We start from the raw sequence: 23,964 nt of genomic DNA on the forward strand, positions 1-23,964 counted from the left end.
ATTCAGTTTCAAGGTGGCAAATTCAGTCAAATAAAGACAGAAAACAAATTGAAATTATCCAAAGGGATGGTTTAAATCTTATAGCAAATCACAATCTCACTGGTACAATTGCTCAAATGTTTTTTTTAAAATCTGCAATGAAAAAAATAATGGCAAAAATATAAAATTAAGCATGAGTACTAATGTTCTGTCCATCTGCCATCTCCAATGAGCTGGTTTCTTCTGTGCCATGCTGCTGTACTTGTACTTTTTGCCTTTCTTCTGTCAGTCCTCTTTGCAGAACAACTGTGCACCAAATGGTTTGTGCTCACTGACTTTAACCTGAAAATGAGATGAAAAAAGGAAAACTAACTTTCAATCTGAAACAAACCTATTATTTGCTTGACCTTTCTTATATTTTATTCTCCTTCTAAAGGCAGGTTTTCTTGTACCACTCCTTGCAGTAACTTCATTTGTTATACTGTGCTGTCCTCATCATGATAAAATCTGAACCAGGGTGAAAATTCTTCAATATGCTCTCTCTGCAGAGCAAAATTCAGAGTTGTTCATAAGCAACTAAGTTCTCAGCACCATTGTCTTTATTCCCTAGTCTCTGGAAGAGACATTTGTCCTGAAGAACATAATGGGATTTTGACCCTGTCATGGGGCTGCTGTTCTAGTTTATAAGTTTATAAGGTAAAAACCTGAACGATCAAACCCATTCTTTTGACTTAAATGAAAATTTTGCTCAGCAAAAATTTAAAATGTCAGTTGAAAAGCCTCAACCTTCAGAGTTTCTGATATTTCAGGTTCTGACTCTCCTAGAATGAAGAGACTTTACAGCATTTAGTCTTTCCCATGAGCTGCTGCTTTACTAAGGAGAAAAACCCCACCCACCCACACCACATCACACTCTCCGTAATTCTTAGAGTAACAGAGATTACGCTGATCTGCAGGATTTTGCTCTTTCCTAAACAAATACCTTTCTGGAACAAGCCTCTATGCTGAAATCCTCTTGGGTAAACAGAGAGCACTCCAGGACTTACTGCATCATAAGCAAGTGAACAAATATTTAGCCTTATGATGCTTTGGTAGTTGATTCTCTATCTGCACCTTTCTTTCATCTTCCACCTGGACAAGAAGCATGGCTGGAGGAACGTGACTGGACAAGGAGAAAAAAACAATGAGAAGAGGACAGAAATGGTGGCTGCCCAATGTTAATAGAGAAACCAGAAATGTGGGAGATCAACAAGTTATGGGGAAGGGATATTTTGTCTCTCCTTATACTTTTGCAGATCATTTCAACAGAGCTTTGCTTCACTTTAACAGAACAGGATTTAGCTCCTATTGCCCTGTGCAGTGAGGTAAGGAGGACTTTCAAGGATCACAAAGACAACACATAAAACTCCATCATTCTGTATGTCCTCAGGGTGCCAAGGGAGAGCCCTCAGTTTCTGTCTCTCACTGGTATTTGCTAATTTCCCAGACTCTAACCAGGAACACTCTTACAGAGGCAGGGAGAAAAACATTTTATTTTACTTTGTCCTTGTTTGCCAGTTAATGAAAGGTAAGTTAATGAAAGATTTTGTGAGGTAAAAAATAGACCTTTTTTTTTTTTTTTTCTTCCTGTGCTGTTATTTCCCATTATGCACATGGACTTCTTGATCCTCCACCTCTGTATCATGTCATTGTCCAGTATCTCAGTCAGCTCCCAAACCCAGGAGGAAACAGCAGCAATTCTGTCTCTGGATCTTATTCTCATTTAGGTCTGCTAATCACACCAATATCCTTAGCCTTACAACAGGTGATTGAAAGGTGTCATTAATCCCATTTTATTCTAAAGAACAGAGGCACACAGTAATTGTCTGGACAGGAGGCTGGGCACCAAACTCAGATTTCTTGTTAAACTCTTCCAATGTTCATTCATTTTCTCATACTTCAGTTTTTTCTTTTTGCTCTAAAGTATTTGCATAACAGGTACAAAAGGTATCAGAGCAACAGACCAAGTCAATGAAAGCAATCAAATGAAAGTATTTAAATATCTAATGGTTTTTCTTCTTCCATATGACTCTTTCTATGCAAGAGGGCAAGATGAGGTTCTTCCTGTGCTAGCAGACAGCTGCAACCCTGCAGAGTTACTGAAGTGCTAATATTGATCAGACAAGATGGAGCATGTTGCTGAGGCAATTGGTCAGGCTAAAGCAGTGATGGCAGCACATGGCATGTTATGGATGGCTGAAGTAGCTGAGGATATCTGTCTTCCTGTCTATCTACCTGTTTTCCAAGATGTCTATCATCATTGAACTTCGCTACCAAGGAACAAGGGCAGCACTTAATCATCAATAGATAAATACTGTTTATGCCATTAATTGGGGACTGGGTCAGATTTTCCTTGTTTGTACCTTTGCTGCTCTTCTTTTTTTTTTTTTTTTTTTGAGCTCCAGAGTTGTGAGACAGTAGCATTTTCTCACAGCCTGTATGTGTTGTTTTGGGACTCGTGTCAGTAGCAACAGCACAGCTCTGTGTGTCTGCCAGGGGTAATTCAATGGAGCTCCTTTCCAGAAAAACAAAACAGCCAACAGATGAGGGTTACAAAATTTCAACCCCAGCGCCTTTTCATAATATCTGATCCATGGTTTGGAAGCAGCACTGGGTGAGCAGTCTCTGCACCTGCCCCACACAGCCACAAGTGTCTGAATAGCAGAGGGAGTTTCCCAAGTAATACCTGCTGTAAAGCCACAACTTCCGTGCCTGCATTTTCTCAATAGTTAGTATTCAGCAAAGACACTGCAACAGTGCAGGGCTGTGTGTTTGCTGGCATTTTTCTTGTTCAAAGCTTTTGAGAACACTTTACTGAGGCAAATAATGCTGCCTTGAAATTGGCTTCTAAACCACATTTTGAGAAGATGAAACACAGGCTCTTGGCTGGGTGTTTTTGCCCTGTGCCATGGCTTGCTTGAGGCAGAAAAGCACCCCATCTCCCTCTTCCAAATCTCTCAGCTCAAGCCTCATCAGTCTGGCTCTGATCATGAGATTTTCCTCTCTAATGTAACAGTTTCTTTTTTTTTTTTTTTTTCCCCTTTTTTTCTTTTTTCCTTAATTTTCACATTACTAATTATGAGTTCTGATACGTAGATTTTCCCCTTTAAGATTTAGGCTCCTACATGATTTTAAGCTCCAAGGAGAATTCATTTATCATTACAGAGTCTTACATTAAAGACCATCTTCCTGGGCTAACATTGGGAGTAATCACTGTGCCCTCTTGTTTTTATCTGAAGTATTCCAAAAGGAGAGTTAGTTAGTCTAAATTAGGCAACGGAGTTTTTGCCTTGACATTTGGGAGGTCAGATTTTGCCTGTGACTGTCAACTTCTCAGAAGAGGAGATGGCATTTGGAGTAATCCAAAACTCCTGCAGAGTTACATTACTGTGGCAGCCAGATGAGGAAATCCAGGCTGAAGATCTATTGGTTCAATTACTGCTTGGGGTCAGGACATGCCATAAATTATTAGATATGCAAATGGAAAACTCTGACTGTTGATGAAAGAAAGATGGATGGATTTCTTAAATACTCATAATTAGTGCAAAGACTAACTATATAAACTGATGTATAGTTATTAATTTGTAAAAAACTTCTGTTCTTAAATGTTACCTGTGTGCAGGTAAAAATAATTACTTTTTTTTTGTTGTTTTATGTGCATGTCATATTTTAAAAATAAACCTAGGGAATCACTAGGAGATGTGTTTTGAACTTCTTCTGCAATGCCCCTTGATTTTTGGAAGCAGTTTCAGAGCAGTTCAGAAGCTGGTAACTCTCATTCTGTTCTCACTTCCATGGGGTCAATCTGCAGCAGTGCCCTGTGTTCTGTGAACACACACTGACAGCGTTTTTGGGAGGAGAACCATTTCCCTTGCCTGTGGAGGTGGAGTGTGGAAAGAATGCCACGGGCTCACTCGGGTTTGTGTGTCTGCTGGAGAGTGAATGAGCTGGCACACCATAACTTCACCTTACCACAACATGAACTCTGTGGTGTTTCAAGAGATTTTTGTGGATAGGAAAATAAAATGCAATTAAGATATTACTCTACCACACCTGTTTTTGCTGTCGCTTAAATACATTATTTATAGTCTTATTTCTCAGTGTGATTAAAGTTGGAAGAATTTACCTCTACTTTAGTCATGTACATCTATAAAAACTTGTTGAATTTCTCTTGCAGATTCTCTCTTTTGGGAGAGAAGTTTTTACTACCTGTAAGACAAAATTATTATGAGAGTGAAGATAACGTGAGCTGTTCAACGCCACCTGCTGCTGCAAGGGGAAATATATTCCCAGAGGCACCTTGCCAGAGCAGGAACAGATGCAGAACCACTGGAAAACTTGTTCTGTTCCATAGTAAGTTAACAGAAATACATCACAACACACGAGGGAATGCACTTTCCCAAAACTGATACTGACTTTCCCAAGCAGTCTGTGGAAGCCCAGGGAGTTTCTAAAGGTTATACAGCATCACTCCTTGCCTGGTAACTTCCAAAGAATTTTCATTTTTGTCACTCTGGATAGAATGTTTTTCAAAACTACTACAGGCTTTCTGAAACCTCCTATTCACTGCCTAAATATAAATCTCTTGGCTACAGCTCTTGCTGTCATTATTATTTTAATCAGAGTTCACAGGGTGTGGCTTGAAAACTAGACAGTAAATACAAAGTTGCTCAAGAATTCTTCGAGTACAGATCAGAAATTAGCTCCTAACATGCAGTTTACATAACAGAAAAACAATAGGAAATACATTTTAACTATTTAAAATATGAACCAGTTTGAGACAGAAATGTTCTTTGTTTATGTGGGTTTAGAACCACCAGAAGCAATGGAAGGTAAGAACTTGCAGGTCACCTTTTGTACCTTTGAGAGTGGTGGAAGCCAGTGATGTTTGTTGGGTAGGAGTGATGCTTTGAGTGGTGGTTGAGCAGAGATGATCTCATTCCAGCATGATACCAATGTGATTTGGGAACAACCCCTTGAAGCCAACAAAACTGTACAGGGAGAATCATAAAATGAGAGCAAAAAATCAGGTTTTAAATCTTTTCCTATAAAATTCTGACAGTCATTTTAAGTTTGTAAGAAGGCTACAAGAAACAACTCAATATGTATAATTCATAATTTTTGTGTAGAAACACTAGTAATAAGGAAAAATGTATAAATTTTAAAGTGTTCAAAAGATGTTTCATTTAAAATGTTATTGTTAAAAATGGTGGGTTTTAATATTCATTTTAATCTTATTAGTTCTGCTCTGAATCAATCATGAAAGCATCCAAGTTCAATCAGCGTTCCATTAAACAGACAAAGTACTCAAAAATGGATGAAATTTAAGAGAAATACCTGAACTAAAGTAGAGAAATAAGAAAAGGACAAGCAATAACAAATAACATACCTTAGTTTATATTAAAAAAAACCCCATCCTATGGTATGACATAATTTGTAAAAAAGGAATCAAGGAAAAATCCACCTCAGGGAAGCAAAGAACTGAATAAATTCCACTTTTTGTGTGATTTCTAAACAAGTGATTTCTAAATTCTCCTTATAGTTGTTCAAGTCTTCAGTTTTTTTAATGAGCCTGGTCACTTGGTACAGATTTGGATCTGTTTCTGTAGGCTGACAGGTTTTTAGGAAAGAATAATGCTAATTTTAGCAAAACATTGTTTTAAACTTACAAGAAAGAAAGATGCTGTAGATGTTTAGCAGCACATTTGTATTCTTTACTGTTCTTTGTTTCCATTTCCCTGTTGTGACACTAATTTAATAAATTTCAGTTAAGTTTGCTATATATAACCGCGATTTTGCAACAATAAAAAATCATATTTTTCAGTAGCTACAATAATCTGTGGAAGAAAAAGTTCTCTACTAAACATTCTGGACTTGCATAAAAATGTGGCTTATTGATTAGCTGGTAAATATTTTAAAATTTTATAATGATTTTAATTCTATGAAATGGCACAATGAGCCCATTCAACCAGATTTAGTCTCATTCATGTACAGAGATTTTTTTGGATGGTACCCAGGAAGGGAATTCCTGACAGCCAATTTAAAGTACGTTTTACTGTCCGCTCCCCTCCCCTCCTTTTGCTTATAGCCAATGACAAACTAATTATAATATATTGGATGGGCTATCTCTTCTTTCATTGCTTTCTTATTTACTGTCTTACCAGAAAATTTGTAGTTAAAACAATTTTTACAGCTTTAAAGAATGGAAACAAATTCATATTTTTAGAACTTCAGCCAGAAGTAACTATATTTTCAGCAGCTGAATTTTCATTAAAATTTACAAAAGACCTCTGCCTTCACTGATTTATTGTTGCATTAGGTAAAACTACCCAGAGTGTATAAAATACTGTGTTAGTCCACTTGTTGTCTGATCTAACATGTTATCAGTGATTGCAAGTACATTTTATAACCCCAGCTGCTGAATCGAAAAAAAGGTGATACAAGCATCAATCTCCAGGATAAAATCAGAGCTCTTTCTACCACGGTTTGACCTTACTGATGCCTTTGGATAGTCGTACTTGTCTAAGTCCTTGCAACAATTACCAGGGGACGGTTAGAAAATGCAGCTTTAATGGTGCAGATTGAAATTGTTAACAGCGTCAAAGACTCGCACACCGACCCCAGAGATTTCCAAGCACAGGGAAAATTTGAGGAAAGTCTTGGTGCCACTGGAGGAAAGAAATGGAAGAGGGCTGTAGACATGAGGCACAGATTTTATTTGTAGTGTTTATTGTCTGCATCCCCGAACGCCACAGTGTCATTAGCAAACGCAAAAAGCTATAAAAAACTATAAAAAGCTAAAAAACTTAGACCTCAAAATACAGTTAACTCCAGTTGTAGCTGCCAAATCTTATTTATAGCACAAGGAGACACAGTTAATTACAGGTCACAAAAATGTTAATTTCTGTCATAATACAAGTAATAGTCTAAGAATGAAAAAGCTTCTTTTTGAACTGAAATGGTTTCTTCTAATAGAAGTCTGTTAATTTGAAATACCATCTCTGTTTATAGACTACAACACAGGCAAAGAAAGGATAAATGTGCCTTATCAATCTATTTCATGGTTCTAAATATAATAATATTCAAATTAAAATACTAAATCCTCTCAATTTTTCCAAAAGCAAAGTACTGTAGGTAAATAAGAATTAGAGATGAACAGAAAAGACTATTTTGAGCAGTTTGACTATTTGAGTTGTAGCTGCTTATTATTAATATTAAATAAATTTTGAACCAGTACTTTAAAAAAGTTAAATTCTCATCACCCAAAAGTGAATAAAAAAGTCTACCTTATGAACAAACTTACCTGTTTTCCCCAAGCAATCCCTGTTTTCACCAATCATTTGAATGAATTCTGAAGTACAATGGGATGAGTATTACAAGAAACATTATGTGAGGGATGGAGTTAATTATGCTGCATATAATCAGACACTGGTCACTCCACAAGTTGTAATTTATTTTCCCCTTATTTGCATTTAACTTCAAAAGTATTTCAGGAAATGTAAAATAACATGATTTGAGCAGTTACAAAGATGATACACATTTAACTTCAAAACTCTGTTTCAAACTCTTAAAAATAAATTACATACAATTTCAGGAAATAACACACCATTCTCATGCAATGTGTAGTTGTTGCCTCAAAAATAGTAAACTCATTTTTGTAGGGGAAATATCACAATTTAGGGTCACAGTATTCATCTGGCAGGTCTTATAGAAGAACAAGAAAACTGTTGGGTAATTTGCATCAATATGTTAATCTAAATTCATAGTGGAGTCTATTTGGCCAAGAATAGTCATATGACTGTAACTTCATATGGAAAATTAGTAGACTGGTTTGAATTAATAACCAGCCCCTACTGTAGAGCAGACAGTCTCTTCAGTAAAATGGGGAGAGCTGTTTGTATTTCTTCTACAGTTTGTATTTATCATCACAACTTTCTTTTCTTTATCTTTTCCTTTTCTATTACTTTTTTTTTCTTAATTTTGCAGGGGAAGCTTCTTTTGAGTTTTAGTCCTTAGGACAGGTTTACAGTCCCTGTGTATATGAACATATCTAAAATTCCAGCATCTAGGTCAGTACTGAGCTTTCTAAATACTTAACAAACATCTTTTTGTATCCCTTCATGTCAGATTTAATTGTCCATGGTGAAAGGAAACACTAATCAGAATTCAAGAGAAGTACTCTAAGACATGTATCTTTCCAACCTGGCAAATGAATGATCCTGGGAAAAGCATATAAGGAAAAAGCAAGTTTTCATCTTATTTAAAACATCAAAACAAATTCAAGGATTAAAAATTTTCATTATTAAATACTGTATGGCTTTTATACAACAGCTGTATAAGACTGAGGTGTGCTGAGGCACACTGAGGGAAAAGCTCATGTCACAAATACCTTGTTCCTTTCAGAATCCTGCCTGGGAGCATGAGAAATATTAAATCACACACTGCTTTTACAAAGTCATTTTAGTAGCTTTGAAAAAGATCTCTTTTCTTTGTTCCATGGTTTCCCCAAATATTCCTAATATCTGTTTACTCTCTGTAGTTGCCCACCACAGCTGGTCAGCAACCCTTGTAGGGCTGAGAGACACACAGACCTGCTGTGCCCTGGCTAAAGCTGCTCCTTCCCAGCAGCACCATGCCCAGAGAAACTCCACTCAAGGCAGTTTAACACACTGAGACCAATGGTGACAAATAACAAAGATCCACACAAACAGCTGACAAGGTGCCTGCAGCTACCAATACCTTCGGGGTAACTTACCCCAGGACAAGCCACATCAGAGTCACAGCCCTTAGCTCTCCCTAAGCTGGTCTGCCTTCCTTGGTGCTGCTTCCTTCTGGGAACCATTCGTGGCTCCATGCAAGGTACAAGTCCAAGTTGAGTATAAGCACCTCTGTGAGCCATCCAGGAAAGCCTGGGACCACTGAAGCCAACAGAAGATTTCCAGTTGTTTTCAAAAATGCTCTGATGTCCCCAGAGGGAACAGCTCTTTGCAGGTCCACAGGTTTCTCAGGTCCACATTTGATCCACAAAACAGATCCTTTGCAACTGAGATCTCTGATAACTCTTTTTTTTGTGTGTGGCCCTAATTAAATGATGATAATGCAATTCCAACTGAATATTATTTGCTAGAATTATCTGTCATATGAAAAGTATTAAAGTTTCTTTTCATGACTGATGTAAGCTTTCATCTGAAAATGGAGACCTTTAAGAACATTTCCTGCACAAAATGCACTAGGATCATTGAGAGGTTTTATAAAAGTGTAAATGTAATCTACAAAAACTATGGCAGATTTGGTTTAGTGCAGTCTTTCAAGCAGGAGGCTTGTGGCACTGCATTTGCAGCAGTGGTGGTTGCACAGCTGGGTAGGGACAAACAGGAAGGCAAGATCCTCGCCTGGCAGAGCTGACAACTTCAATCAGGGTGACAGTCTAACACAAAGTGACAGTGGTGGCCTTCAGGGGGTAGGAAGGGCAACAGCAAATGAAGATCAGGGGAGAAGTGATTTGCAAGAGCAGTGTTTTGAAGGGACCCAGATGAGCACACTGTTGCAGTACCTTAAGGTTGGTTTGTTTGCTTTTTAATTTCAGGAGTGTCAAATTCAGGTGTAGTTATCAGCAAGCTGGTGCAAAGAATAAGAATTTTGGTTTGGAATGGAAAATGACAGAGCAGGATGACAGGAAGAGAATCTGGTAGGAAAAATATAGGGAGGAAGTACCTAGAGCAGCAGCATTTTCTCCCAGGCTTGGTTACATCTGTAAAATATCAAAGCATCCTACCTAAATAAAATGCTCTTGGGCAAGTGCTTGGGAGTGAAAGGGATGGGCAGGAATGGCAGCAGCACAAGTGCATACCTATCTTAATGAAGTCTCACACCATGTTTGCAACAGCCCTTTAGAGAAATCATAGCACACCATTCTTAGAGAGCCAGTTTGGCACAGTCTCTCCTTTTGTAGGAAACCACTCCTATGATCTCCTGCAGGTATAGGAGTGAAATTATCTGCTGCAGTAAATTCACAAGTTTAGCATTCCTTGCTACTGTGACCAAAGGTTAATGTTTTGCTGCTTGACTGAATCAAAATCACCAGTTGCCTATTACATATTTTTGTGGTCTTGCTCACACATTTGACTTCAGCAGACTTGGAGTGGTCTCATTCCCTGAGTGGTAAATGAAAGCCATGTATATAAGAGATTAAGTTTTGTTACTGCAGAACAAAGCAATTCCGCAAATGGTTTTCTCCTGTAGCTGATTGGGCCACTGAGGGTTGCTCCAGGCAGCACAGGCAGCTTCTGGCTGCAAACCTGCTGGGTGACCATCAGCCTGGTGAAAACACAGAGAAGGAGGGACTGTAGCAGTCTGAAGCAAATACCTGATCAGATTCAGGGCTACGCCTTCTTATGGCCCAGATGGCTGTGTGCAGCAGCTATCACAACATGTGGTGCTGTACAACAGCCATCCCTGACACAAATGAACACAGAATAAGAACATTAAAAACTTTCAGGGAGAAGGGGTTAGGAACATTATCTCATTTCAATCCATATCAACTACAGAAAATGAACATTATTTTTGAAAAAAATTCTTATCCAGATTCTCAATAACATCCCACAAAATTTTGCTTTTTAAAAAAATACTCCATAAGACTTGAATGGAGGCCTCTTTTCAAAAATAATATTTAAACCCTGAAATTCTTTAAATTGATAGTCTAGTGTATGGCCATGCTCCTACTCAGAGTAACTAATTGGATCATTTAGCCATAGCGCTGACCTGAACAATGTTACTCTCTAGAAAGTTCACCTTTCTGTCAAGTTGGCAGTGAGTGAATTTGAATGATTTGAAACTGTCCTTGCAAAGTTGTGCCTGAGCAGGGTCACGGAAAGCAGTTGTGTGGGGCACAGGGTGGAAGTGTTAACCAGAGATGTTCCATTTGAGAGCACAGGTCTGAGAGCTTCCCACTGAACTAAAATTTACTATGCAAATGCCCAAACAGAGCTAAGGTTCTTCACTGAAAATATGGTGAACTGTCTTAGTTCTAGAAGGCAAAAAATGGAAGTCACTGAGGATGAGGAGGTGCACTGCAAGTGCCAGGAAGCAAGCCTGAAAGGTAGAGGGAGCAGGCTATTTCTCTTTGTTATCGAGTGAAATGACTCCACAAATATGACAATAAATCACTGCAGGAATCAATCTGAGTGGAGGCAACTGCTCCATGCTGATAATGCATCAATCAATATTTAATGTTTACACTTTAATTAATCTGCACGTAGGAAGCATTCTTTCAGTGACAAAAAAGTGATGAGAAATAAAACACCTTTTATATCAAACAGCGACGAATGGCTGCCTGTCTGGGAGGCTTTGATTGGGCCCTCAATTGATCATTGCAGCCTCTTTCGATTGCACCAGTGTGCAATGTCACATTTGGGTACAAAGCAAACACCATCTCTTTGAGGGAAGGAGGGGGAGCTTCTGAATCTGCTTTTGAGTGATTACAACTTAATCAGAACAAAGAAAGACTGATAGCAAGGTGAGTTCTTTGGAAAGACTGGGCAGAAGCAATTAAGCAAAAAGATTTTCAACATCTGCATCAATGACACCTATCTGAACAGATTTTTACTGTGTATTACAATTATTGATACCTGCTAAGGCTTTGCACAGAAAAAACAATTCAGATGTTGACCGGTAAAACTGCCTTCCCTTATCAGAGCTACCAGTGGAGACCGAGAATTGGTCATTTTGTCACTGTTCTGAATGTCAGGGAAGTGCCAGGTGCTGTGTGGACACAGGAGAAGTCACAATTCCTGCCTCAGAGTGTTTTTCCTCACTGCTCTGTTTAACCCTTGTAAACTCTAGTTCCTTCTTTTTAAAGGGCCTGATTCATTGTTCATTGATGTCAGCTGAATGACTTCTATTGACTTCGGCAGGCATTGCATTAGTCCATAGATGAATGCTATTGAAAGGCACAGTGATGAAAGACAAATGAAAAGACAGTGATACTAGACCAGTAATGTTCAATTATTCCTTTAAAAAAAAGGAATACTGCGGCAGTACATTCTCTATACATAACTAAAGCTTTCCTATGCTTATGTCTAAAACAATAGTTTGAAATGTACAGACTTCTCCCATAATAAATGCAATAGATACAAAATTGCCATAACCTTACAGCGGGTGGGACCCAGGGAAATTTTATGGTTTTTTGTGTGTCAAATTTGAGTTATTTTGCAAAGCCTGTCATGAAATTAGGATCAGGCAAGGAACCTATGCAAATATCAAATCATTTTAAGCTTTTAAGTAGATCTACTACTAACTAAAAACAATTACAATTTTGGTTTGTTTTCACTGAAGAACTTTTGTTGTTTTACTAGTAAACAAATGGGAGGATTGTACTTAGGATCCAGTCAAAGCACGTTGCCAAAATGCCTGCCCAGATTTGGGACTTCCCGGTTTAGGGTGCTCTGACTGCTGGCTTAACCAACACTTGAAAAAAACCCAGAAATTATCATTTGTGGTGTAAAGTAATATGCTAGAAGGAATTTGAAAATATTAATCCTCAGTCCTGTAAGTTTTTATTTCACTACTACTGGACAATCGTTTTCTGTTGTTCACAGAATTTTTCTGTCCATTCCAGCAGTCTTGGGCACTGAGAAACACACCCTGGCATTTTGGAATATCAGGAGCAGCAAAGTATTTCAAGCATGAATGACATCAGAAGACTTCCCTTTATTGGCAAAATAGTTTTGAAATATAGTAGCATACAAACATGGGAGGAAGTGTTCACTGAGGAAATGAAAGAAGATGAATATGACATTTAGAATGTGATAGTAGAACTGAAGCTAATTTTTAACTTCTGACGTTTCCTTGTCATTCTCACACTTTTTCCCACAGAACCTTGTATGTAGATAAACAAACCCCCAAAGATTTCATAATCTCATAAAAATGGAGACAATGCCTTCTTACCAAAATCCATAAACAGCTTTTCAGCAGATTTACTACATACACACATATCTACACACAGAGTTATGTCTGCAGTTTATCTTTTCCATAAAAACTTCTTCCCCCCTTCTGTGCAAATAAGTTGAACAAGCTAAAATATAAAAGGGCAAAGTCAAAAGAGAGGAATGCTCTATTGTAATGCATGGTCAACTACAAATATTTATAGAAAAGATGAAAACACTACTGTGTGCACATCAGGGTTGCTCTAGGACAGCTTTAACATGCGTAGTTAATGTTTATGGAATAAAACCAACTTACTGAATGTGAAATCTTCATTTGCCTCATTTGCACCCAAAGTAAAGGTAAACTCACAAAAAACCTCAGAAAACAAAACACAAAGAAAAAAATTTGCTTGATAAAGTCCTGAGGCAACAATGCAAAAGCACTTAATGTCACTCAAAGGCAGAAAAACTGAACAGAAAAAGTGGCATTTTCTGATTTTCTGATGATACATCCTGCTGCACACAACTGGAATAGCAGCCCAACCTGGAAAGTCCAATCTCAGCCCCCATGAACTACAGTTTCTCTGGAGCTCCAGAGCTGCCTGGGTTGGTTTGAAGCAACAACCCTGATGTGCAGGGACAGAGGTCACATACTGTGGCTTTGAAACCCCATCCCTGCAACTTCTGGGGACACCAGTCCCTAAGGCTCTCTGCCACTGCTAGAACCTTTCCCCTAGCAAAGGAGATACTTCCCAGCCATGGACCTTCCCATCAGGGCTACACTACAGCTAGTTCCAGGTATAATCACTGTGCCAGTGTCAAGCCCAACATCAGGGCACTCTCCAGCATCACTTCTGCCTACACCTGCTGGCATTAGCCCAGGAACTTCCACCTTAGTTACATAAATAAGGAGCACCCAGAGAGATCTAAGAGTACCAGCCCCTATTTAGCACCAGGGCTCAGGCTAGTTTTCCATCTCAGCTTGTCACAGCTGTCTGCTGCATAAAAAGAGTCTGAAATGTACTAAAAAGCCGTGGAAGACTAATAATTCATTAAGCTGACAAATGAAAAGTAAGTCCTATCGATCAAGAGTAGAACTTCTTGGTTATAAAGGAAGCATATATTATTCTGACAGTATTTTCACAAGATAAGCTGAAGTTACAAAGAAGACAACCAATTTGATTCAAATAACTGTCTCTCCTCAGAAACATTCATGATTGCAGTCATCAGGCACAAGTTGGTGGGGTAGTATTACTACTCCCATTTTGAAAAATTTGGATAACTGCATAATATCCAGGAAACAGGACTGTGTCACAGACACAGGCTTTCTGACTGCTGATCCTCTGGAAAATGGTAAGCAAAGGTCTGACTCCTGCACCACTGAATGTCAGCACTACTGAATACCAGCGTGGAAGGATGTGCAATCACACACACACACAAACACAAGATTGTCCCTCTGCCATCACTAGCACTGAAAAGCTCAGGGCTTATTGCCCAGCAAATGAGAACAAACATGTTTGCAGCTGGCCTTCCACCACCTGTAGAAGGTGAAAGTCAGCCAAAAGCCTACAAGACTCTCCAGTTGTGATGAACGGATGGAAACCAAAGTGTGGCTCAGATTCAAGCCCTAGACCAGTTACAGCACTGTAATATTGTGCCAGCAGACCCACTTAAGAGTGAAGGGCCCAGAGAGGCAGTCTCTAGTATTCTGTGGTGGTAAAATATATTAGGGCAGGCATCAATTTACCTTGGTTAGTTATGTTTTTAGTTATGCTGTATTTTTGTGCCCAGGGGCCTAATTTATAATTGTAATAATAAAATGTATTATGAAGTATAAGCCAAGCACATGCAGGTTCTAATTCTATTTCCTCTCAAAGGAAAGAGCTAAGCTGTTAAGCTCCAGGTTCTTTCAACATTTCCTATTTGCGACAAACAAAAATCTGAAATCAGAGGTGTACCACTGCAAGGCTTTTACCAAGTTCAAGTTAAAGTCTGCCTTTTTTTTTTTTTTTTTTTTTTTTTTTTTTTTTTTTTAACACTCAAACTAGATATTTCTAGTTCCTCAGTGTCAGAGCTGTCACAATGCCTCATTCTGCAGGCAAACTGAAGTTACAGTTACCAATCCAGTTCTGACACTCTCCCCCAAAAGAAAAGTTACCATCCCAAAACTTCCAGGGTAGCACTTCTACCTTACAGACAGAACTTATGGGTCACCTGGGGGACCTCCCCAGTTCCTAAGGATGGGGACAACCCAAATTCTCTTAGGAGAATGGCTCTTCATCTGGCTTGGTTGTAGAACTCAATGAACAGACCGGCTGTTAATGTTATATTAATTTTGTCCTTGGTAGTACATGAGAACTGGGGGGGAATGTTCCATTATCTCCTTCCCTCTTGACTGGAGCACCCTGTGCCAGGCCTCAGCAGGTGGCTGGTCCCAACTCTCCATGTCCCTCCTCTTGGGACACATTTAGAACAGCAGGAAAACAATTTGTCTGTGAGACAATGAAATGTTAATAGAAAACTATGTCTAATTATTCAGATTGTCAGTAAGTTATTTAAAAATATGATGTCAAAGAGCAAGACTAGCAACTGTACCATTAACTTACTGTTTTTACAGTATATAGTATTTACACTATAAACGGAAGTTTTAATAATTAAAAAATAAAAAGAAAATTACTGCAGTCATTTTTACTCTAGTTTCTGATGATAAATGTTGATATTGACAACACATTAATAATGTTTAGCTTATTTAAGCTGAATAAATAATGAGGAAGAGTTAATAAGAACACAACTACCAAACATAATAATGGTCCTTAATCTTATGAAATTGTTCTTTACTCATGTGAGCAGCCGATCTCACTGATGTCAGTGGCCCAAATTTTGCAGTCCTTAATCACATACTGTTACCTTCAGCAGCTGTTGTTCTCAATTTAGGATCAAAGCCCAGTTTGCTGGGGCCATGCTTTCAAGGGAGGATCGGGCCCAGACTTTTAATAAGGGGTTTGGTGGCTTACAAAGAGGTGATTAAGATCTTCCTTTGAAAAAACAGAAAAAGTAGAGTTCTTCTTTTGGATTATAACAGCACAGATAGCCGTAGCTTGTGGATTTCAGAGTATTAACTGCTAATCCACAAGTGAACTGAAAGGTTTTTGTTTGTTTGTTTTGCTATTACAGTATTTAAACTTGTCAACCTTCAGTTCTCAGTAAGTCATACTTAAGTTTCTTAGCAAAATATTTTATCACATCTCTGTGACTTTGCCTAAGAGTTTGAGAGCTCTCATGGTTATAGGAAAAACTCAAGGTAGTTTGGGGTTTTTTTTTGTTTGTTTGATTTGATTTTATTTAATGAATATCTTGTACTTATTTCCAAGAACTCAAATCATGAAGTTTTGGAAACTAAGCCACAATATAAAGGTTTCTATTTTCCTTAAGTGACATTCGAGGATTGTTGTTTGTCAGCGACAAACAGAAAGTACTTAGTGTAATTATTATAGCACCTCAGTAAAAATCAGACTCTAGCCGTAGGTGATTGCAGCTATAAAGTTTCCAGAATAGGAACAATGAGCCCTATGAAACTAATGAAAAAAATCGCCAACTTCCTCACTCCAAAGTCTGATTTTTACAAGGACTCCATTTCTTCCTGGTTGCCAAAAAGGAACAGTTTATTTGAATCTAGCTTAGGTCTCCAGGAAAACAATTTTGATGCAAAATTGAATAATGTTGCACCAGTGACAGGATAATTAAGTGGTTTCAAAACTGAGCAATGTTTAGGTAGTGTGCCCCACTAATGAAAACTCAGAAATCATATTCTAATAGCATAACTAAAGATGATAAATATCCAGATATAGCCTTTGCTGTACTACTGTACTGTAATCAAATCAATTAGAAATCTAATAACTACTTTGACACAAACAGGTATTTAATATGCTGAAAATGTACCAGATTTCCCCCCTCAAGCATTAGTAAAATCCTCAAGAAAATTAAAATCCAGGTCATAGCTAAATTCCTTTGAAACTGGGATTTAAATAAAAAAAAAAGTTAAAAAAAAAAAAAGTTTAGTCACTGTAAGAATTCTTTCTGTTGTTACATTTTTATAAGGTTAAAGCTAAAAATAAGATCAAAATCTTTTTGGAAGTTACATTAAAAAATAGACCAGGTGTGTTCAGAAACCCATCACACGTATGCCTGTTAAACAGATGCCAACCAATAAATTAATTAAAGCTACTCTCCTCTCAAAATAGAAAAGAGGAAAGAGCTGTTGGGGACATTTATGGGGTGACGTTCACGTGACTGACAAGTTTTTCATGCTTGGCCTCTATTGTACAAACTTCTGATACTTCTCAAACATTTTCCGAAAGGAAAACAAAATCCCTGCGTGTGAGTAAGAGAATTTAGTAGCCTGTTTCTGGGCAGTCAGATTGATGCTGGAGATATGGCATGGCTGTTTATCAGCTGGGAGAAGTGAATTAAGGAAACGAGGTTTCAACAGGGACCTGATGAAAATCCTTGCTAATAACCCCTGCCATCGCACTCAGGAAATCAGAGTTTGCATGTGAAATATCTCACTACCCTTTGTATGCTGTACTTCATTGGGACAATTAGCACCTCAGCTGATCAAGTGAAAAACTTTCTTGCAATGATATTAAATCCTGTTATATATATATAGAAGCTGGAAAAATAAATAGAAAGGCCTTTGAGGAAGAGTAAACAGTTCAGAAAGGGTTAAGCAATCCCTCAAAACATAAACTTTTCTCCAACTTTAAGGACAAACAACATTAATTTCTGCATTTCTTTTTCCAATTATACAAATTTATTTTTTTTCTGGAAACTACACAATTGCTGCAAAAGGAATTAGTGGATGTAAGGGGTTATTAAACATGGCATTCACCCACTGCTCTTACACAGAAAAGGCAGCTCTGAAAAAACCAAAGCTGATTAATATGAAAGGCAGCTAACCTAAAAACTAAAACTTGAACTGAATGGTGTGTGCTAATCTTTCTCAAATACACTTATGAAAGCTAAATTTGCTGGTATTTGCCATTGCTATGCAGGCAAAGTGTTCATGTGAATGATATCTCCACAGTTCTGAGCAAACCAGTAAAAAATAGAGAGTTTTGTCCTCACTGGTAATTTTCTCAATCTCCTGTTCATCCACAGCTGCCTGAATAGTGAACACTTCACAATCCAGTATAATTTGTGATAAACTCTGTTAAAGACTGCCATTCATTACTGGTGATTTCCTTAATCCTCAAGTCTCTTTTAGGGAAAAGATAGAAATTCTGTGTTATATATTTGCACTACTGGGTCTACAAAAAAAACCCCTCAACATGTTAGCCACATTAATAAAATACTCACCAGATCAAACTCTTAATAGCCAGCCTTAGACTGGCCATTGTTTATTGATGTTTGTTTGCCAGCCTATCTGGAGACATAGGGAAAATCCTAATAGCTCTGGCCACTCATTAGCAAAGTACCGTGGAGTCCTAATCCCATAAAGATATTAAACTATTTTTTCCTTACAATAGCAACAAATGGAGGGAATTCTCATTACTTATTAAGATGTGGTACATTCTTTGCATATTGAGTTTCTTCTTATACTTTGAACTCTTATCCCCCATCAGTCTGTTTCTGAGGCTGAGATCAAAGTAGGTCGGCCTTACAGAGCTGCAGATGAGTGGCCTCCTTTCAGAGAATATTAATGCCCTCCTGAAGGGCCCAGCTGGGGAGGAGCTGCATTCCCCTGGTGGGAGAGCCCTGCCAGCCCAGGCACACCAGGCCACCACTGGGGACACAGCACAGCCCTGCCCAGGGGAGCTGCTCACCCCCGCTTAACTCCACGGCCCAAATCTCAAAGCAATACTGAGCCCAAGTCTCTTTTGGAACTAGAGAACTGTGTAAATCTGAATTCTGGCAGACTGGGATGGAGCAATTTGGTTTTTAGCAGAAAAATACGTGACCAATTTTGTATTTTGTATTGAAAAAGAAAAAGAAATTCTGGTCTTACTGGTTCCCACTTTTGACTTCTCCAGTTTTAGTTTTTACTTCTCTCTACCTCAGCCACTCAAGGACTGGTGTTATCAGTGAGCTCATGGGCAGCTGGCAAGACACTGTCCCCCTCCAATCTTCCACCTCCAGCAGGGATCCTGCCATACAGGGTTTCTTTCTTGCCTTCAAATTTGCTTGCAAGGCTTTTAAAAGGGAATTACTTTAGAGCTTGTTAAAGGTAAGAGTAAACATGCTAAGTACTAAGACATTCAGTGGGTATCGGAAAAGAAGAAATGTTATATTCATTACAGAGGAAAATCTAGTAATAAAAAGTATTACCTGCATTTATAGCCCTTGTAACCTAATTTTTGTGACAAAGCAAAGAAGTAAAAACATTCCTTTCTGCCTTTCAGTGACCCCTATAAGAAACCCCCCATGGAGTCATTTAGGATAGTAATTTGAGTGAAAATATATACAGCCTTTACTTTGCTTGCTCTTCTTAAATTAATAACGCTTACTGATAATTAATCTAAAAGTTTCTAAAGGTATGTGCAAAAATGCCCTCAAATTAGTAAGCACTTAAAAGAAATATAAACTTAAAAGACATTATCCACAACATAAAAGAGTAACAGAACACGGAGCTGCGTTGTTCAAATGTTAAAACTGTACATAAAATACTCCTTCAATATACACTGCCAGTAAAAACCAAAGCAAAGCAGGTCATTAAAATGTCAGACTTGGGGCAGAGTGGAAAAAATGCTGTGTTTAAAAGTAAACATGTAGACCTTTTATAATTATTTCCCCTTAAAGTTAACTGTTAAAAAAAAAAAAAACAAACAAAAAACCAAAAAAACAAACTGAACCAAAACAAACTAAAATTAACCCCCAAACAAACAACTGTAGTAGCATCAGGATACAGTCAAACTCTGGTCTTAGTCTTGTTCTTAAGCAAACCTAAGGACATGTTCTGAGTCTTTCTGCAGCTGGATGTCAGCTTTGTTTGTGAAATGTGATTTTCCTTTATCTGTTTTTTCTGAAGCAAAAGGAGAGTGGTGAGTTCCAGCCATTGATATCTGTGACATGAGTGTGCTACAGCTGAATAGCAATAACAGGAGCACCAGAAACCTTGGGAGGCCCTTGTGCCTCTGGAGAATCCTTGGAAAGATGCTGAGGTTCCATGCACAGCCCTGTGCTGACTGATGGACTTTCACATTCACTGTTGTGGTGATGTTGAATCTCATGCAGGATTTCAGCACTCTGTAAAAAGCTCTGAGTAGAAAACCTCAATCCCTTCTCATGTGAACTAAAACTGCCCACTGAAACTGGCAAAAGATTGCCAGGAAAAAGGAGATGCTGTGGTAATTATTGGGCAGCTGGAAGGCACGTTAATGACACTTATTTGGATTAACCTTTTCTGTTAGTGCAGTCCAGTGCAAATGAACCAAGATAGTAAAAGAAAAACCGAACTCTGTCTCTTCAGTAGGAACCATGTTGCAGTGCTGAAAATAAAATATTGTACATTGGTGTCACTTTTTCTTCTCCCAAGGTCTTTGAGCCAGTAACAAAGACCAATGTCCTTCTCACTCTTCAGAGCTGAAGGTTTCAGTTTCCCTTCTACTGGAAAAAAGTGCATCATGGCCCAAAGAAAAAAAAACATCCATGACAATAATTTTGTACATTTTCAGCAAAGTGTCTGCATATGAAGTCAGTATATAACCTGCACTGAGCTGAGTTTCTAAACTGTGTCTAAAAGGTGGCAATGCCCTAGGAACAGCTCTGTCCAGCAGGCACAATTCCATATTAGCTGGGCTAGTGTGTATCTGAACAGCACCACTGATGTACACAGTTATTCCAGATTAATTTTGGTTTTATGGGAGTAGTTGGCTCACAAAGCAGAGATAAATTTAATGATCAAAAAACAAAAAAGTTGTACCCTCAGACAGGTTCTGGGACTGCCATTGAAGTCCATGCAGGAATACAGGTAACTTGTTTTGTCCTCTAACATCTCTGTAGCTCTGTTCCCTAAAGCTAACAAACACCACTGCTGAAAGTACAGGTTGTCACATTTACAATCAGCAATTAAAACCAACATTCTTCTGGTTTCCATCTGATAAGAGCAGGGCTCAAAGTGGAGAGACAATGGAGAAACACACAATAGCACCAACAAATTCAACTTGTATTTAACTACTTCTCTTTCTTTAAATCAGCTTCTGCAATGCAAATATTTGTAAGTCAGGAAAAAAAGCCTGTAATTGTGTTTGACACTTTATACTTAAAATACAAAGACCATGGGAGAATTTTAACCTTCATACCTATGAAGTTTCTTTTTCTAGTTTCTGGAATTTAATGTATTATGATCAAACATACCAGGAGGAGACAGAGCAGTGGACAAAATTTTAGACTGGTATAATTGACTCAGAAGAAAAACAAGGACATCTTTAGGCAGCTGTGGTTCCATGACTGTTCACAACAGGTCTGCTATGACTGATATTTCCTCACTAGGTACGATCACTAATTCTTAGTCGTGGGCTTAAAGTGACAATGAAAACAGCAAAAGCTTACTTGTATATGTATTTTTGACAGCTCTATGATTGAAATTATGAGTAATACATTAAAAGGATTAAAATTAGTTTCTGGCCACACATAAAGCCTTCAAGCAAAAAGTCGAAATTTCTAAAATTTTGAATCAGCAGGGCACTTCAAGACTTCCTATCATTTCATCAAACTATTTTGATTTTGTTACCAGGAGCCTAAAGCCAGGCTGAAAGCACCATGGAACCCATGGCTTGTGACCTATGGCTTTGATGAAGGTAGCACACCATGACCCTGGAGGGCTTGTACTTAGTTATAATGATAGGTTTGAACACTGTTTCCTTTCCTATTGTCTACAATTATTCAGTATGATAATCCCAGTTTAAACAGATTTTCTAGTCTCACAACACCTCTGGAAGTTCTAATTTCCTTAAAGACAAGCAAAAATGTTAATTTTGCCTGTAATCTTTATGTAAAATCATCTACTACCAATAGCGGGATTCCAGAGCTTGGAAAGAGGGTTCATGTTGTGTTCTTCAACCCAGATAAAAAACTTTCTCTGAAAATATTAGCTTGCTTGTAGTTTTTTGTGAGGATGTCAGAAGCCTGTTCTTTACTGATTTATTATATAACTACTGTTACTGTCTTCCTGGCCACAGGCTAAACCAGTAACCAGTTCTCCATTACCAAATTGCCAAAAAAATACAGTTTGAAAGTACACATTAAATATTTCAAATGTTTTCTTCAAAAGTCTTATCCTAGATCTTCTGAAATCATGTGCCATATTCCAAGAAAATTCCTTAAAAAAATTATTTTCATGAGCTTTTGGCATTGATTGCTCAGGAGTTTAAAGCAATTGGTCTTTACACTATAGTTACAGAGCACTAATTGTCACCCAAATGCAGCCAATCTGCATTGAGCCATCATTTCTCCACACTCGTCATTTCTAGATATTGAGCAGGAAAGATAAACCTCCACAAACACCACCTGCATACATATTAAGAGTGCATCACACATAACATTAAATAACACCCACCCTTCACAAACAGTCTTCCTTCAGGGTTCCAGTTTCCTGTAATTCAGCCTGAGTAGGAACTAGAACAAGTCATGGCCATCAAGCTACTTTGATGTTCTTATAATTTCAGAGGTTTTTTTCAGAGAGCTAATCAGCAAAGTCTCTAGGATTCTTCTCCTGAAACTTCCACTTCTCAGAAGTCCTTATGCACATTCTCTACTCTGGTCAACTCTGAAGACTGTAGGCCTATTTTTAAAATTTGATGGTTTGCCTTTTATTCCAACTAGCATTGCTGCTCAGCGAAGAATCACACTTACCTTGGCAGCAGGTATTGTTCCCCCAGTGCTGCACACCGTGCTGAAGAAGGGCAGGCACTCCTATGGTAATGTGGTTAATTCAAACCACAAGTTATTTCAGTTAAAAAAAAGAAAGAAACAAAAAGCCAAAAATCAAAACAAAAGGGGGAAATAAAGAAGGTGGATAAGTATCAGTTCTTGGATCAGAGACTGGCCAGGGAAAGCTGCAGCACGGGAAGGCAATTCAAGGCCAAGGCACCTGTGCTCTCTGCCCTTGGAGCCAGCACAGCCTGTGTGCACAGAGCCACCTGCAATCTCATTTCCCTCTGTTGAAGAAAGGGATAGATTAGGAATAGCTCAAATGAACTGGTCAGCCAGTAGAACTGGAGGAATTACAAGCTTCTACCAAAGGATGGTGATAAAACATTTTCAATCAGAACAGCTGCTTTTAGATGTAATGTTTGGCATTAGGAAAGATGACTTGAGCCAATGCAGGCTACCTGCCGTAGTTTAAAAAACGTGTACATGCTCACTTGTGCCAGAGATCATAGTGTATTATATCTCCACATTGAATTGTTCATCTTTATCTGGCACAGTCATACCTGGAGGATTGGGTGATTCACACCTTTACTTTCTCTTCTGTGTTAACTCTGTCATTCTGTTACTCCATGCTGGAGACAACACATCTTACAAAACAGCCCTGGACCCTGCAAGTTGCTCAACACATTTAAATGCTGTGCTGAGATACAAATCTATAGATGCCTTAGAGAGCATTTTCTAAAAACCATAAGGATCTGATTTACCTTCATTTATGCTGTCATTATAGCACTGCAGTTTGAAATCAGTATTTCGAGGCAATGGTTAGAAATCTAGCAGCATTTCTGTATGAGCTGTCATCACCATCTGCACCACCACTGACTTTTTCTTAACTGATCCAGCTGAAAAAGGAAAAAAAAAAAAAAAAAAAAAGTTACATCAGTTTGAGTCCAATTGCCTGTGCCTGTGCAAATGCTTCTCTTGGAACAGGGCAGGAGAAGCAGCAGGGGCCAAAGCTGCTGCAGAAACACAAGTGTAGCCACATTCCTCGATATTTGCGTAGAGGGCCAGAGTGACTTAGAGTAAAATATCTTTAGGTGCATTCTATTCTTTTTTATGATCATCTCCTTTTTTTTCACATTCCAGATAGAATCCATCC

General features: G+C 38.3%; 1 long non-coding RNA gene across 1 annotated transcript; it reads right to left on the reverse strand.

Annotated features, from left to right (window-relative positions):
• Positions 1-970: 970 nt before the first annotated feature.
• On the reverse strand, positions 971-23,833 carry LOC310914070. The gene is made up of 3 exons (XR_014590960.1): positions 23,573-23,833; positions 4,879-5,009; positions 971-1,110 (listed from the first exon to the last, which is right to left on the reverse strand). It is a non-coding gene; the product is annotated as an uncharacterized lncRNA (long non-coding RNA).
• Positions 23,834-23,964: the final 131 nt, after the last annotated feature.

This window comes from Zosterops lateralis (assembly GCF_965231275.1).
Source record: "Zosterops lateralis genome assembly, chromosome: 12".
NCBI lineage: Eukaryota > Metazoa > Chordata > Aves > Passeriformes > Zosteropidae > Zosterops > Zosterops lateralis.